Source organism: Dipodomys merriami, unplaced genomic scaffold, assembly GCF_024711535.1.
Source record: "Dipodomys merriami isolate MVZ:Mamm:240054 unplaced genomic scaffold, mDipMer1.0.p SCAF_33, whole genome shotgun sequence".
NCBI lineage: Eukaryota > Metazoa > Chordata > Mammalia > Rodentia > Heteromyidae > Dipodomys > Dipodomys merriami.
In genome coordinates this window covers 3,409,906-3,425,852 of record NW_027204826.1, presented here as the reverse complement: position 1 = coordinate 3,425,852, position 15,947 = coordinate 3,409,906, and the positions used below count along the sequence as shown (strand labels likewise).

Genomic DNA, 15,947 nt, shown 5'->3' with positions numbered 1-15,947 from the left:
CCAAACCCTAAGAGTTGTCTAGGAACAAGAGGAGGCACCAGCTGGCTTCTACATTAGGCTCTTCCAAGCGTGCACTACCTTTGACCCAGCAGCGCCAGAAAGCCAGGCAACAGTCATCACAGTGTATGTCACCCAGCTGATAAAAGTGGCAAACAAGGTCTTCAATCCAGAGCAGGAGGCCAAATGGGAACCTAACAAATGAAAGAATTATCTTGGCTTCCTCATTGTCGGGAAGATGATCTGATGGAGCAGCTGGCCCCACTGCGCAGGTGGAGTCCCACTAGAAGTTACGCTCTGACATGACCTTGGTGCCTATTTCAAGAAGATAGGCCACTGCAAGAATGAGCTCTAACTGCAAGGGAGCTACACAAAGACCCAATGAGATTGCTTCAGGGAGAAGACTGGCAACTCAAACCAGAGGCTTGGGACCTCTGGTCCTAGTGGAAGGCAGATTATGGAACCTAGAGCTCCATAGTCAAAATGGAAATGGTAGTGGGGACCAATCAATGACTTCCATGACAAATATGGGTGCTGAATGCTCCTTGATCAGCAGGCCTGTGGCTCCCCCCACTGAGTGCAGGATACAATAGTCTGCTAGCATTCATTCTTCCTGGTGGTTCTGTTGGTACCATCATGGCAGCTAGGACACATGGCAATTCATGAATTCTTGTACCTGCTCAAATTCTCTTCCTCTGCTGGGAATCAACTCAAAGCTCGGAGTCCAAATCACCACTCAAGCCTCACACTGGGAGAATCAAACGCTCTATTCATGGCAGTGACAGTGCTTAGAGGATGAATGGCAGTTTTACTACCAGGAGAAGGAGAACTGGATGAAGCCCACCTGCCTGTTGAAAGTGTTTCCTGATGTCTGGTCTGGCAGAGTGTAGTTGTGTGGCTTCAACTCTGGCCTGGGTGTTGTCTCAGCTGCTTTGCTCAAGGCTAATGCTCTACCAATTTCAGCTCTACTTCTTGATTTTGAGTACTTAATTGGAGATGAATCACATGGGACTTTTCTGCCTGAGCTGGCTTTGAACTATGATCCTTAGATCTCAACCTCCTTTGTAACATGAGCTACCAGCACCTTACTCCATGAGACTTTTTTTTGGTCGGTCATGGGGCTTGAACTCTGGGTCTGGGCACTGTCCCTCAGTTCTTCAGCTCAAGGTTAGCACTCTACCACTTGAGCCACTGCGCCACTTCTGGTTTTGAGTGGTTTATTGGAGATAAGAGTCGCAGACTTTCCTACCTGGGCTGGCTTTGAACTGCGATCCTCAGATCTCAGCCTCCTGAGTAGCTAGGATTACAGGCCTGAGCCATCGGCACCCAGCTTCCATAAGACTCTATCTCCACTTAAGTACTAAAACCAGCAATGGAGCTGTGGCTCAAGTGGTACAGTACTAGCCTTTAGCAAAAAAGCCAAGGGACAGCATCTAAGCCCTGAGTTGAATTCCCAAGATTGGCACCCAAAAAAAGGAAAAAAGAAAAAATACTCAACTCCCCTCCCAAGCTAGAATGGACTGCCAAGCTCTTTCTGGCTGCAGAGTTAATTCCACCCCAAATTACACCAAGAAGTGGAGCAATGGGCAAAGGATGAGAGGTATAAAGGAGGAGGGGCGGGGTGGGGAGGGGGTGGCTGATGGAAGTCGCCTTTTGTCTCCACTGCTATAGCAGTCCCTCTGGTCAAACAGCATCATGAGCTAACTTACCTAGGGAAGATGGCTGACCAATACTACTTCATCAGGCCCTGGGCACAGTGCCTTTTGAGGACCTGGAGGTGGGCTTAATGGAGGTCAGCCTCTGCCGTGGTCCTTGTCCACACCTACCCAGGGTGGGCTGAAGCTTAACCTCACATGCATAGACAAGGTTTGAGAAGTAGTGAAGGACCTTTTGAGAGAAGATACCCCCAGATAGGGCCTTCTCCTTTCCATCGGATCAGAGAGCCAACAGGCTTTCATAGCTGAAATAGTCCAGGGCTTAGCCAAAAATTTCAGAAATAAAATGGCAACTCCATAGGGCATACAGGCCTCAAAGCTCAAAGAAAGTGGAGCTCATGAATAGGACTCAAAACCATTTTAGCCAAGCTCTGCCAGGAGCTTGGGTCCCCTTGGGTGCTAATAGTGCTGCCATTGGCCCTGCTCAGCCTTTGAGATTCTCTGTAGAAGACCCCTGCCCACAGTAGACAGGCTCAAGGGAGACCTCAGGCAGATCAAGGACTTAGATTCCATCACTACCAAGCTGTGGGAAAGCCCTACACCACGTTTCCTGGGAAATGTTGGAAAGGATCCCGTCTCTGTGGGTAACTGTGCTCACCCCACCAGCCAGGAGACACAGTAGGAGTAAAGCATTGGAAGAAGGAACCACACTGACCCATGTGGATGGGCCCAACGTGCTCATCTGGACGGCTCCCTGCAGCTGGAGTTGCAGGTGTCACTCCCTGGCTTATCACTGCTGAACAGAGAGGGTGACAGTTCCTGGAGGTGCTGACGATTGGCTGACAGCCTGGGACCCAGCAGCCCCCAGGCACCGGAAAAGACTCCAGCCTTGCTCCAGCCACACCCCAGAAGCTGGTTGGTCAACACAGGGCAGAAGCTTGAGGATTCACCTACCAAGATGTGAACAAAGTCCCTCTGTCACCCCTCCTCCTGCCTGCTAATCACAACTATTGCTATATAGAGGAGATGGGAAGGCACTGTACCCCAAGATTAGAACCTAGGCCAGAGGTTGCTGTTAGCATTCTTGTACCTCTTCATGGTATGGAGTTGAGCTGCTGTGAGTTGAGTGCTGTTGAGCGCCCCGGCTCCTCTTAGTTTTAAGATAAAACTCCAGATTCTGAGAACTACTGTGTGTTATACAGGGGGGCACCAGGTGCCCACGAGCCTCCTGCACTTGATGGTGTATGGCTTCCCCACGTGGGGCACCCAGCTTGATAGGTATTCAAAGCCCTCCTGTTTTTTGAGGGGCAGAGCTACATAACTTTGCCACCACCAGAATGCTACAGTTGTACCCCTGTCTCTCCTACCCTGACTCTAGGTCCCCCCCACCCTGATAACCAGAATCCTGGTCACCATGTTTGTATACCGATGCTATGAGTGGGAACAGAACCTTCACCATTACACAGATGGAGGAAAGCACCTGACTAGAAACACACAAACTAAATGCCCCAGCTGCCTCAGGAGACAGGTGATGCCTGCTGGATCTTGAACCCAGACTGGCCCCCATTAAGACTTCCTCTCCTGGCACAGCCTTCAGTGTAAATGAGTCTGAGAATCCCTAGCTCCCCAGACATGTGTCCCAAACAGCTCCTCACCTTGTCCAGGTGCCCAGCACAGAAGAGTGTGGGAAAGAGTTGCAAGGCCATTAAACCCCGGTGTTCCCGGAGCCCAGGTACTGCCTTTGTATGCAGAACAAAGGCTTGCCTATGCTTGCTAGCCACTTGCACAGGCTATATTTTTTGTCAGTTGTGGGGCCTGAACTCTGGGCCTGGGCGCTGTCCCTGAGCGCTTTAGCTCAAGGCTAGCACTCTACCACTTAAGCCACAGTGCCACTTCCAGCTTTTTCTGCTCATGTAGTACTGAGGAATCGAACCTAGGGCCTCATGCATGCAAGACAAGCACTCTACCACTGAGCCACCTTCCCAGGCCCTAGTATACAGTTCTTTCTCACCCCTCTGATGGCCATACTAGCTAATGCCCAAACCTCCTCACACCATTGGCAGCCCACCTACATCATTCCATCACCCAGTGGGTTGGACATGGCGGCCAGAGGAGGTGCAGGAATAGGAGGGATTGCCCATCATCTTTCAGCAGTTGTCTGCAGATGTCACAGATAATAGGAGCTAGGTGGCTGAGTCTATAACCACCCTACAAAACCAGATGGACTCCTTAGCGGCAGTGTTCCTATAGAACCTGAGGGGCCTGGACCTGCTCACTGCTGAGAAATAGGGTCCAACAACTAAAAGATTGAGTTGAGTGGGGAGAGACAGGAAATTAGCAAGCTCCTGGCTCCCCCCCTTGGCCACCCTTCTCCTTGTGACTTCTAGCACTGCCCTTGGGTCCTTACATCTTCAGTCTCCTCACCGGCTTTGTCAGTTCACAGAGTCAGTCAAGCTAGAATGATCAGTAACTCAGTAGAGGCTCCTGGGCCAGGAGGAACTAATGTGAATAAGGTCAATGCTTAATCACTCACTGCAAAAGCATCAAAAGGAGAGAATTAACCCAAAAACTGCTCATAGCAGGCCTAGGCTGGTGGGACCCCCAAAATGAAAATTATTAGTTTGCACCAGAGGTAAGTTCAGGATTCGTACTGAAAACCCTGCCTGTACAAGAGAAAGCCAGCTACTTCTTCTGAAAACATGCCCAAAGAGTTCACTGCCCTAACACTTCCCTCTTAGACCCCACCCCCCAATTTGAACTCACCTATCAGCAGCCAGCACAGCCCTTGTAACCTGACCCCCTGCACTGCCCTATAAACAACCTGTAACCCTGCAGTCTGTGGCTCGGAATTTTCAGTGTAAGCTCCTCTGGCTCCACCGGTGTAAAAATAAACCTGCAGATTTTTATTTATTTGTCTGTCATGGGGTTTGGACTCTGGGTCTGGGTGCTGTCCCTCAGCTCTTCAGCTCAAGGTTAGCATTCTACCACTTGAGCCACATCGCCACTTCTGGTTTTCTGGTGGTAAATTGGAGACAAGCATCTCAAGGACTTTCCTACCCAGGCTGGCTTTGAACCGAGATCCTCAGATCTCAGTCTCCTGAGTAGCTAGGATTATAGGCGTGAGCCACCAGTGCCTGACACCTGCAGACTTTTTTTTTTTGTCGGTCATGAGGCCTGAACTCTAGCCCCAGAAAAAAAAAATTTAATAGCAATTTTTTTTATTGTGATTGTGATTACATAAATTTCACAGTATTGTGAGATAGTGATACTTAAAAGTCACAAACACATTCTTGGGGCTGGGAAGGTGGCTCAGTGGTAGAGCGCTTGCCTTGCATGCATGAGGCCCTGGGTTCGATTCCTCAGCACCACATAAACAAAAAGAAAAAAGCCGGAAGTGGTGCTGTGGCTCAAGTGGTAGAGCGCTAGCCTTGAGCTGAAGAGCTGAGGGACAGCACCCAGGCCCAGAGTTCCGGCCCCACGACCGGACTCCCCCCCCCCCAAACAAAAAGTCACAAACACATTCTAACCCTCATGTCTTTATCATGGTCTATAAAGTTTATGAACTCTGTGATCTTTGACAATACAGTTATTTTTTCCATATCAGCTGATAGTACATTTCTTTCCTTTTGCTTAGTGTCAGCTGTTCCCTCTTTCCTGCTCAATTCCTTCCCTCCAATCGCTGCCATTGAGTTGCTTAGTTCATTTTTGATCAATGACCAGTGCAGCTGATGGGTCCTGCTGTTGTATGTTTTCCCTCTTTCTGTGTCCTCCTCCTAGTTTCCCTCAAATGACCTGCAGATTTATTTTTTTTTTTTGTCAGTCATGGAGCCTGAACTCTGGGGGCTGTCCCTCAGCTCTTCAGCTCAAGGTTAGCGCTCTACCACTTGAGCCACAGAACAACTTCCAGTTTTCTCAGTGGTTTACTGGAGATAAGAGTTTCACAGACTTTCCTGCCCAGGCTGACTTGAACCACAACCCTGAGGTCTCAGCCTTCTGAGTAGGATTACAGGCATGAGCCACCGGCACCCAGCAGCCTGCAGAAATTTTTTTTTTGGGGGGGGGGTCCGGTCGTGGGGCCTGAACTCTGGGCCTGGGCGCTGTCCCTCAGCTCTTCAGCTCAAGGCTAGCGCTCTACCACTTGAGCCACAGCGCCACCTCTGGCTTTTTTCTTTTTGCTTGTGTGGTGCTGAGGAATCGAACCCAGTGCCTCATGCATGCAAGGCAAGCGCTCTACCACTAAGCCACCTTCCCAGCCCCAGCCTGCAGAAATTTTTAAAAATAAAATGAACCTGCATTCTCCATACTCTTCCTCTCAGTCAGTCTGTCCACAACAGTAGGAAGGTCCAGGAAGCAAACAGGCCAATCAGAATCCACTTCACCACCTCCACCATCCTGCAAACCTCCCTTTTTTACCAGAAAGAGCATGTGTACATGTTTGTGTCTGTGCTTTAACTTGGCTTTGTGCTTTTTTTGTTGCTGGTTGTGGGGCTTGAACTTGGGGCTTTGGCACTGTCCCTGAGTTTTTTCACTCAAGGCTAGTGCTCCACCACTTTGAGACAGCTCCACTTCTGGTTTTCTGGTGGTTAATTGGACCTAAGAGTCTCATGTCCATTCCTGCCCCGGCTGACTTTGAAACAAACCTCAGCTCTCAATCTTCTGAGTAACTAGGATTTAGGCATAAGCCACCAGTGCCTGGCTGGCCTTGTGCTCTTAATTTACTTTTTTAAATCAAGGCTGGTGCTCTACTGCTAGGGCCACACCCCACTTCCAGCTTTTTGCTAGTTAATTAGAGCTCAAATTTGGGATTTTTCTTCTGCCCAGGCTGGCTTTGAACCTTGATCCTCAGCTCTCAGCCTCCTGAGTAGCTGGAATTACAGGTGTGAGTCACCAGGACCCAACCACTGGCAGATCGCTTTTTCAAGTGGTCAGTCCCTGTTCACTTAAGAGCATGAGACGAGGATCCCATGCTGTCTTCAACAGCACTTAAGCACTCACTCAATTTCCATCATTCTGGCTGGTATCCAACAGCATCTCCCTGTAGTTTCTGCTTGCATCTCTGGATGACCACAGGTCTACAGACATCTCTTTGGTGGAGTAGTTGTTGTCCTTTTCCCTTAACATAACTGTTCATTTTTTTTCCATGTGGACTCATGGTATTATAGTGTGGTTAGGTTGTGTTTCTGACAGTGACCCTCTGCTGTAGGTGGCATAGCTTTGTCCCAAACCTACAGACCCTCCTGGGTCTTGCTACAAGCTACCCAATACATCATGTCCTGTGTCCTACACAAATGTGTGTGCCTTCTTGGTAAGGGGACAGTTGGTGGCTGCATACATGGTAAATATAGTCTCCTCTGTGGCTTTGCCTTTTTGCACTCTCTTTTTTTTTTTTGGTCGGCCGTGGGGCTTGAACTCTGGGCCTGGGCGCTGTCCCTCAGCTCTTCAGCTCAAGGCGAGCGCTCTACCACTTGAGCTACAGCGTCACTTCCGGTTTTCTGATGGTTTATTGGAGATAGGAGTCTCACGGTCTCTCCTGCCCGGGCTGGCTTTGAACCGCGATCCTCAGATCTCAGCCTCCTGAGTAGCTAGGATTCCAGGCGTGAGCCACCGGCGCCCGGCCTTGCCTTTTTGCTCTCTTAATGAAGAGTTCTTTTGATAAACAGTAGTTCATTTTAATAAAGTCAAATTATTGTTAAAATTACCAGTCTTACACTAGGAGCCCGTGGCTCACACCTGTAATCCTAGCTACTTAAGAGGCTGAGAGCTGAAGATTGTGGTTCAAAATCAGTCTGGGCAGGAAAGTCTTTAAGACTCTTATCTCTAATAAACCACTCAGAAAAAACTGCAAGTGGAGCTGTGGTTCAAGTGGTAGAGTGCCAGCTCTAAGCAAAACAGACAGGGACAGCACCTAGACCCTGAGGTCAAGCCCCAAGACTGGCACCAAAAAAAAAAAAAAAAGCTAGAAGTGGAGGTATGGCTCAAGCGGTGGAGTGCCAGATTTGAGCCAAAAGCTAAGAGAGTTCACGTCCCAGTACCAGGTACAAAAACAATAAAATTAAGTCTGGCCTCTAATTTGGCCTTGTGAGTAGCTTAAAGGTACCTGTTGTTAAGCCAGTTCCCAAACAATGAGCATTTAACTTGTTACTAATTTTTCCCATTGTCTAGTGTTTAAGTTCTTTCTGTTGTACTCTGCGGTCACAAGGGCCAATGTGCTCAATGATCCATGTTCCACAGTGTCATGTTCTAGTCATGAAGTTAGGGCTTGCCTGCATTTGTGGCCAAATTACAAAGCTAACACGCACCCATTATGGCCCTGTGGTTCACTACTGTAAAACATACACTGAAAAATAAACTCAAGTGGTGGCAGTCAAATATTTACACTGGTCTGAGTAAAGCAGAGTGAGTTCACAGCATCAATGACAGCATCGCTGCGTCAGACCCCAGCTCTATCATCTCTAGCATAAATGAAACTTAAGCCAGTTTTCACTCACTTGAAAAGTAGGAATCATTGTGAAAACTTAAATGGTAACTAGGGGTTCATCATGTGAGAATATCCACTTAAAAAATACTGAGATGGGGGCTGGGAAGGTGGCTCAGTGGTAGAGCGCTTGCCTTGCATGCATGAGGCCCTGGGTTCGATTCCTCAGCTCCACATAAGCAAAAAGAAAAAAAAGCCGGAAGTGGCGCTGTGGCTCAAGTGGTAGAGGGCTAGCTTTGAGCTGAACAGCGCCCAGGCCCAGAGTTCAGGTCCCATGACTGGACCCCCCCAAAAAAAACAAAAAAATACTGAGATGTAGTTTTTCCCTTAATTTGTTAAAAATATTTCCATAGCTGTACTGGGGCTTGAACTCAGGGCCTGAGTGCTGTCCTTTACTTTTTTTGCTCAAGTCTGGTACTCTGCTACTTGAGCCACACCTCTATTTCTGGCTTTTTGTGTGTTAATTGGAAATAAGATTCTGATGGATTTTCCACCCTCGACGGGCCTACCATGATCCTCATGGTCTCAGCCCCCAGAGTAGCTAGTATTACAGGCATGATTCACCGGCACCCAGCTGAAGCCCCAGATTATTATTATTATTCTTTTTTACCAGTCCTGGGGCTTGAACTCAGGGTCCAGGCACTGTCCCTGAGCCTCTCTGTGCTCAAGGCTAGCACTCTACCACTTGAGCCACAGCATCACTTCAGCTTTTTTTTTTTTTTTTTTTCTGTGTATATGGTACTGAGGAATCAAACCCAGGGCTTCATGCATGCTAAGCAAGCATGCTACACTAAGCCACATTTCCAGCCCTGAAGTCCCAAAGGTAAGGTTTCTGAATCAGATTCCCAAATGGGAGCTTGCATGGTGGCATACACCTGTAATCCCAGCCCCTCAGCCCTAGGCCTCAATGACCAGGCACTGGCCTTTCACCAATGTTGGGTGGTTGCCTTACCACAGAAACCAAAAATTCCCTATAGAGCCCACTGTGGCCCTTAACTCCATCTCCCCTTCCCTCAACTTTCCCAGTGCAGGGCTTAAAGAAGGTGACTACCATGCCCAACACCACCCCATTTGTCTGAATTTAAATCCAGACAATTAGGTGAAGAGGGGATCCAGCAGGCAGATCCGTAGGATATCCCCTTGCAATAGGAAGATCAGTAAGGTAACAGATAACATTTCAAGGGTGCCCACCCCCCCCACCCCCACCCCATCACACAGGCCTCCCAAGGAACATGTTAACTTGACACACCTCCTTCAGTGACCCCTGTCACATTCTTTCTCAGCACAAGGTTACTATTTTATACCAGTTACTCAGCAGAGGATTTACACATGCAAATATAGACGCTCTGAGAATACCCCTGTAGCTCAGGACAAGAAGAAACCCATGGGCTGGGAATGGGGATTAGTGGTGGAGTGCTTGCCTAGCATGCATGGAGCCCTGGGTTCGGTTCCTTAGTACCACATAAATAGAAAAGGCCAGAAGTAGCACTGTGGCTCAAATGGTAGAGTCCTCAGGGACAGTGCCCAGGCCCTGAGTTCAAGCCCCAGGACTGGCAAAAAAAAAAAAAAAAAAGTAGAAGAAGAAGAAGCCCACACCATTGCTGGCTCAGAAGCTAATGCCTGCAATCCCAGCAACTCAAGAGATAGAGACAGGGAGGACTGCAATTCAAGGCTAGCTCAGACAAAAAGTGAGCCCTCCCTCCATCTCAACAAACAAGCCAGCATGGTGGTACTGTCTGCAACTCCAGTTACTGGAATTGCAAGAGGTAGGTAGATTATAGATCCCAGCTGACAGTAGGAGAGAAAAAAAAGAAAACATTAAAGACCTCCTTATCTAAAAAAATAACCCCCCAAAAAGGCTGAAAATGTGGTATATATGGTAGAGTACCTGTCTCCCAAGCATGAAGCCCTGAGTTCAAATCCTAGTATCATCAAAAAGAAAGAAATTTAATGGGAGACCTTACAGTAACGTAACAAAACAAAGGCCAACTACATAAAGATAAATAATGAAGTCTTCCTTCTTCAGCAGCTCTGAGTATGAAATCAAAACCATCCCAGTGAATGAAAAGAAAAAAATCCCTGTATACTAGTTTTCTTCTTTTTTTGTCAGTCCTGGGACTTGAACTCTGGGCCTGGGTGCTGTCCCTCAGCTCTTCAGCTCAAAGCTAGCGCTTTACCACTTGAGCCACAGCACCATTTCCTGTGTTTTGAGTGGTTCATTGGAGATGAGGCTCACGGACTTTTGTGCCCGGGCTGGCTTTGAACCTCGATCCTCAGATCTCAGCTTCCTGAGTAGCTAGGATTACAGGTGAGAGCCACCAGTGCCTGGCACCAGTTTTCTTTTATTGTAAAGAAGACCACTGGGTGCTGGTGACTCACACCTATAATCCTAGCTACTCAGGAGACTGAGGCCTGAGAATTGTGGTTCAAAGCCAGCCCTGGCAGGAAAGTCTGTGAGACTCTTATCTCCAATAAAGCACCAGAAAACCCAGAAGTGGCACTGTGGTTCAAGTGGTACAGAGCTCACCTTGAGCTTTTGAGCTGAGGGACAGCAGCCAGGCCCAGAGTTCCAGCCCCGCAACCAACAAAAAAAGAAAAGAAAACCATCTTAAAACTTACTGATGCTGAGTGTGTTATTACACACTTGTAATCCTAGCACTCAAAGGAGATTGGAGGAGGCAGATAATGAGTTTGCTCTTAATCTGAGCTATCTAGCAAGACCCTATCAACAACAAAGCACCCCTGCCTGGCAATTCACACCTGTAATCCCAGCTACTCAGGAGCAGAGATCAGAAGGATTGTGGTTCGGGCAAAAAGTTAATGATACCCTTTCTCAACCAACAAGCCAGGCATGGTGGTGCACACTTGTCATTCTAGCTATGTAGGAGGCTTAGGTAAGAGAACTGAAGACTGAAGCTTGCCTCAGGATAAAGTACCAGACCTTATTTGGAAAATTAAAAAAAGGGCTGGAGGAATGGTTCAAGTGGTACAGCATCTGTCTAGCAACCACAAGACCATGAACTTAAACCCCATTACCACCTCAAAAAAAAAAAAGGAAAGCACACACAAACAACTATAAGCCAAACATTTTTCATCATTTTGTGGGTTTGCTGGGGAGCTGTAGTGTCAGCTCAGTAGAAATTGGATATTCTAGAAGGGTCTGATTCATATCTGATGACTGACAGGTTAATTGGTCTAAAAAGATCATACTTGTAATGCCTGGCAATTAGCTAGATGTCAAATGGCATAATGACCAAGCTAAAAAAAAAAAAAAAAAAGAAAGAAAAAAGCAGCTTCAAACATTGGCAGGAAGCATGGCTCAAATAGTAGGTTAGGGCACCTACTTAGCAAATACAAGATCTTAAATTCAAGTGCCAGTATCAGCAAGAAAAAGGGAGCTTTTTTTTTTTTTTTTTTTGTCCCTTGTGGTGCCTGAACTCTGGGCCTGGGGGCTGTCCCTCAGCTCTTCAGCTCAATGCTAGCACTCTACAACTTGAGTCACAGCACCACTTCTGACTTTTTCTGCTTATGTGGTGCTGAGGAATCGAACCCAGGGCCTCATGTATACAAGGCAAGCATTCTACTACTGAGCCACCTTCCCGGCCCTGGAAGGGTGATTTTATACAGTAAGATAGCTAGCATTATAGCTGTCAGCCACCGGCACCCTGCTTCAAAGCTACTTTTTAAAAAAAATTTTGGTTGGCTGTGGGGCTTGAACTCTGGGCCTGGGTGCTGTCCCTGAGCTCTTCAGCTCAAGGCAAGAACTCTACCACTTGACCCACAGCGCCACTTCCAGTTTGCTGGAGATAAAGAATCTCAGGGAGGGCTGGGAAGGTGGCTCAGTGGTAGAGTGCTTGCCTTGCATGCCTGAGGCCCTGGGTTCGATTCCTCAGCACCACATAAACAAAAAGAAAAAAGCCGGAAGTGGCGCTGTGGCTCAAGTGGTAGAGTGCTTGCCTTGAGCTGAAGAGCTGAGGGACAGCGCCCAGGCCCAGAGTTCAGGCCCCACGACCAGACCCAAAAAAATAAAATTAGATTAAATAAAAATTAAAAAATAAGGGCTGGGAAGGTAGCTCAGTGGTAGAGCGCTTGCCTTGCATGCCTGAGGCCCTGGGTTCGATTCCTCAGCACCACATAAGCAAAAAAAGAAAAAAGCCGGAAGTGGCGCTGTGGCTCAAGTGGTAGAGTGCTAGCCTTGAGCTGAAGAGCTGAGGGACAGCGCCCAGGCCCAGAGTACAGGCCTCACGACCGGACCCAAAAAAAAAAAAAAAAAAATTAAAAAATAAGAATCTCAGGGACTTTCCTGCCTGGGCTGGCTTTGAATCATGATCCTCAGATCAGCCTACTGAGTGGCTAGGATACAGGCATGAGCCACAGGCACCCATCAAAGCTACTCTTCTCTAAAATAAATTCTCTATAGTAAACAGAGGTTTTGGTGGTGATTGGCATCGTTGTTTCCCCTAAGGTCCCACATGATTGGTGCCTTGGTACTGCTCTAATCTCATCTTCCAGCCCCTATCCCATATACAGTAGGGATCTCCTTTCTATTCCTGCCTTGGGGAATTTAAATTTGGTCTCCTCAACAGAGACACTTTATAGTATAAAGTCATTCCCAGCTTCTGTTTGAAAGCTCCTTCCTTATCAGAGTTCTCTAACATCTAAAAATATCTGCTACCCCATACCTCAGGTCAATCCCCTCAATCCCCACCCTCCTTTGTTCTTCATGGGTATCCCTTACACTCATTTGTTTTCCTGTACCCCAAACTAGTAAAGACCCTTGAGGGCACTGGGTGCTGTCCCTCAGCTTTTCCATTCAAGGCTGATGTGCTAACATATGACCCACACTTCCACTTCCACCCTTTTGCTGGTTAAGGGAGAAATCCTTTGCGCTTGCTTGCTTCAACTGCCTACAAACCTGTGATCATCAGATCTCAGCCTCCAGAATGGCTAAGATTACCGTCAGGAGTCCCCACACCCAGCCTGCCCCAGTGAGTGCTGAGATTGCAGGCAGGTACTGTCAGGCCTGACTACAGGACCATTTTCTATGACAAGGTGCAAGTATGGAGAGGTCTGTTGGTCCTTGTAGGGTTGTGGGGGCTTAGTTAGAGACATGGGGAGTGTTAGGGCATGAGTCCAAGTGGGATTATAATCAGAATTATGTATCCTTAAATGAGTGGGGGAGGTTAACAGAAAAAGTAGGGGCTCTGGCAGATTAGAGGTTCTGATAAGGTTGAAAGAGTTATGTACGGCTGCATGCCGGTGGCCCAGGAGGCTGAGACCTGAGGATCAAGGTTCAAAGCCAGCCCGGGCAGAAATGTTCCCGTGAGACTCTAATCTCCAACCTCAAAAATGGGGCAGTGGTGCTACCTAGAGCGTTAGCTCTGAGCACAAAGAGGATCAGGGACGGCGCCCAGGCTGAGTTCAAGCCTCGCAACCGATCAAAGCAAAGAGAAGACGGCAGCGAAGCCCGGAGGATCAGCAGGCTGTGCGTGGCCGTACGAACCGATTCACGACGAGCCCGAGGTTCAGGGGACCAGGCCCGGGGTTTAGTCAGAGACGAGGCCCGCCGTGGCATGGCTTCTCCACCCGAGCTCCGACACGGCCGGCACGGGCGGCAGGTGCACAGCCGCCAGCGGCCCTCACGTCTGCCAGGGGGCGCTGGGGACCCGATGGTCAGGACACAGATCCCGGGAGGTCCGGGGGGGGGGGCGCGGCACCCGAGGGGACGATCCGGGCTCCGCCCTAGACGCGCAGGCGTCCCGGGAAAAGCCGCCACGCCGGAGAAAGGCCGGCCTCGCGGCAGAAACCCGGGGAGGATCGCCAGCCCCGTCTGCGACCGCAAGTCCCCAGAACGCGCGACCGCGCGCGCGCACCCCGCCGAGCGCCTCCCGACTCCCCGCGGAGGAGCCTCCCCCCCCACCCCCGGAAGTCCTTTTTATTCCGCCTCCCTACTGGCTGAGCCTTCCGCCCGCCTCAAGCCACTTCCGCTCTCCACTGGGTGGGCGGGGCCGTCCCTGGGCGGAGCTTCCGTCTCGCCCCGCCCCCCGCTCCATTTTTAGCGTCTTCCGGTACCGAGCCACACCCCTTCCTGGAGCCCCGCCCCGGGCCGGCGGCCCCTCAGGCCCCGCGGCGCCGCTTCCGGTGAGGGCCCCGCCCCGGCTGTGGCTCCCGGCTGCTGAGGAGTCGGCGACGTCGCTGAGGCGCCGGGGCCTGAGCGGCCGCCTCCTCCCCGCTAGCTGACCGGGCCCGGGGCGCCCCGCGCAGGTAAGCCGCGCGGAAACACCTTCCGCGCCGCCGGCGGGCACCGAGACGCGGCAGGTGGCGGGGACCGGGGAGGGCGGAGGGGGCAGGTGTGTCCCGGAGGCGCCGGTACCGCTGAGGAAAAGTGAGGCTGGCGAGGGGCGGGGGGGGGGGGAGGGCCCGGGGCGCGGGGAGGGCCCGGGGGGGGCGGTGGGAAAGGTGAGGGCCGCCGGGACCGAGGAGTGGGGTGAGGAGAGGAGGGGGCGGGAGGCGTGAGGGACCCCCCCCGAAACCGAGGACCGGGGGGGGGAATGGGCCCTGGAGTAGGGGAGAGGGGGCTGGAGGACGGGAAGGGGGTCCTAGGGGATGGGAAGAGGGGACTGGGGGATACGAAAGGGTCCTGGGTGTTGGGAAGGGGGTCCTGGAGCATGAAAAGGGGGACTAGAGGATGAGAAGGGGGTCCTGGAGGGTGGGAAGGGGAGACCTGGAGCGGGGGGAGATATGGCGGGACCTGGGAACCGAGGCTGGGAGGGGCCCCGGGCCTGAAGATCTACCAAACTGCAAGCAGTAGAAAGCCCGGGGTTTATAGAGGTCCAGGAACTTGAGGAGGAATGAGGGGTGAAGTGGTTCAGATTTCTGAGAATTTCTGCAAATGTAGTCAGGTGGTATTCTTGGGGACCCCCCCCCCCTCCTGCCTGCTGCAGTACTTAGGCACTGAGTTGTAGGCTTGGGTCGTCCCGGCTTCACTGAAGAGGCCCTGGCCCATCTCCCCTCTGCTGGGGACAGCATGCTGAGCCGATGGTGTCACTGGAAAAGAAGCAGTTGTTCAGTGTGATTGGCAGGAATTCGTTGAAAAATTATTGCGATTGTGATTGATCAGCTGTAATAATTACAATTGACCACTGAATTGTTTCCATTATTCTAATTTTCTTAGCCCCATATCGTTTTTTTTTTTTTCCTCCCTTTAAATGACCACTTTCACCAACTAGATTTAATGTCAGTATGATTCTTTTTAGGCCTTGTTAAGCTCATACTTTCTAAACTGCGGGAACTGAAATTTGAATATTTAGCAGAATACAAAGGCACAACCAGGGCTGCTAAGATAAAACAGAAAATGAGAATATACTTCCTTTCTACTTTTTTCTCTTTTTTTGCCTAGTGCTAGAAATTGAACTTTTTTAACACAGAAAAAATTAATAAATCCAAGCTGTTTTTGTTGCTAGGGTAATGATTACTTCCCCCCCACCAAAGAAATTTTGAAAGGTGCTAAACACAGTCAAACACACACATGCACACACACACACACACATGCACACACTTCCAACCCATTCCTAAAACATTGGAATGATACAGTTATCAAGTCCGAACCTGTGAAATGCAGGTTCTTCTTTCATGTGATGACAAAAATTGCATACCAGGTTGCTAGCCTGTTCACCCTAAAATTTGCTTTGCATGGTAATCTATTCACTTGTGGAAAACTTGCAGAGAAAACAACCAAAGTTGGGGGGTGAGGGGGAGTGGCTGGAGAGGTGGTAGGAGGTGGAGAGGGTGTGAAAGGGGTAGGTGTTTGGAGACTGATG

At 49.8% G+C, this 15,947-nt stretch overlaps 1 protein-coding gene across 2 annotated transcripts in view; it reads left to right on the top strand.

Annotated features, from left to right (window-relative positions):
- The first annotated feature begins 14,298 nt into the window (after positions 1 to 14,298).
- Positions 14,299 to 15,947, top strand: part of Arid3b (AT-rich interaction domain 3B) — a 45,062-nt gene continuing 43,413 nt past the window's right edge. For both annotated transcript variants that reach the window (XM_070042894.1, XM_070042895.1), the window contains exon 1: positions 14,299 to 14,391. The gene's annotated coding sequence lies outside the window, so the exon portion shown is untranslated. The remainder of the gene's footprint in view (positions 14,392 to 15,947) is intronic.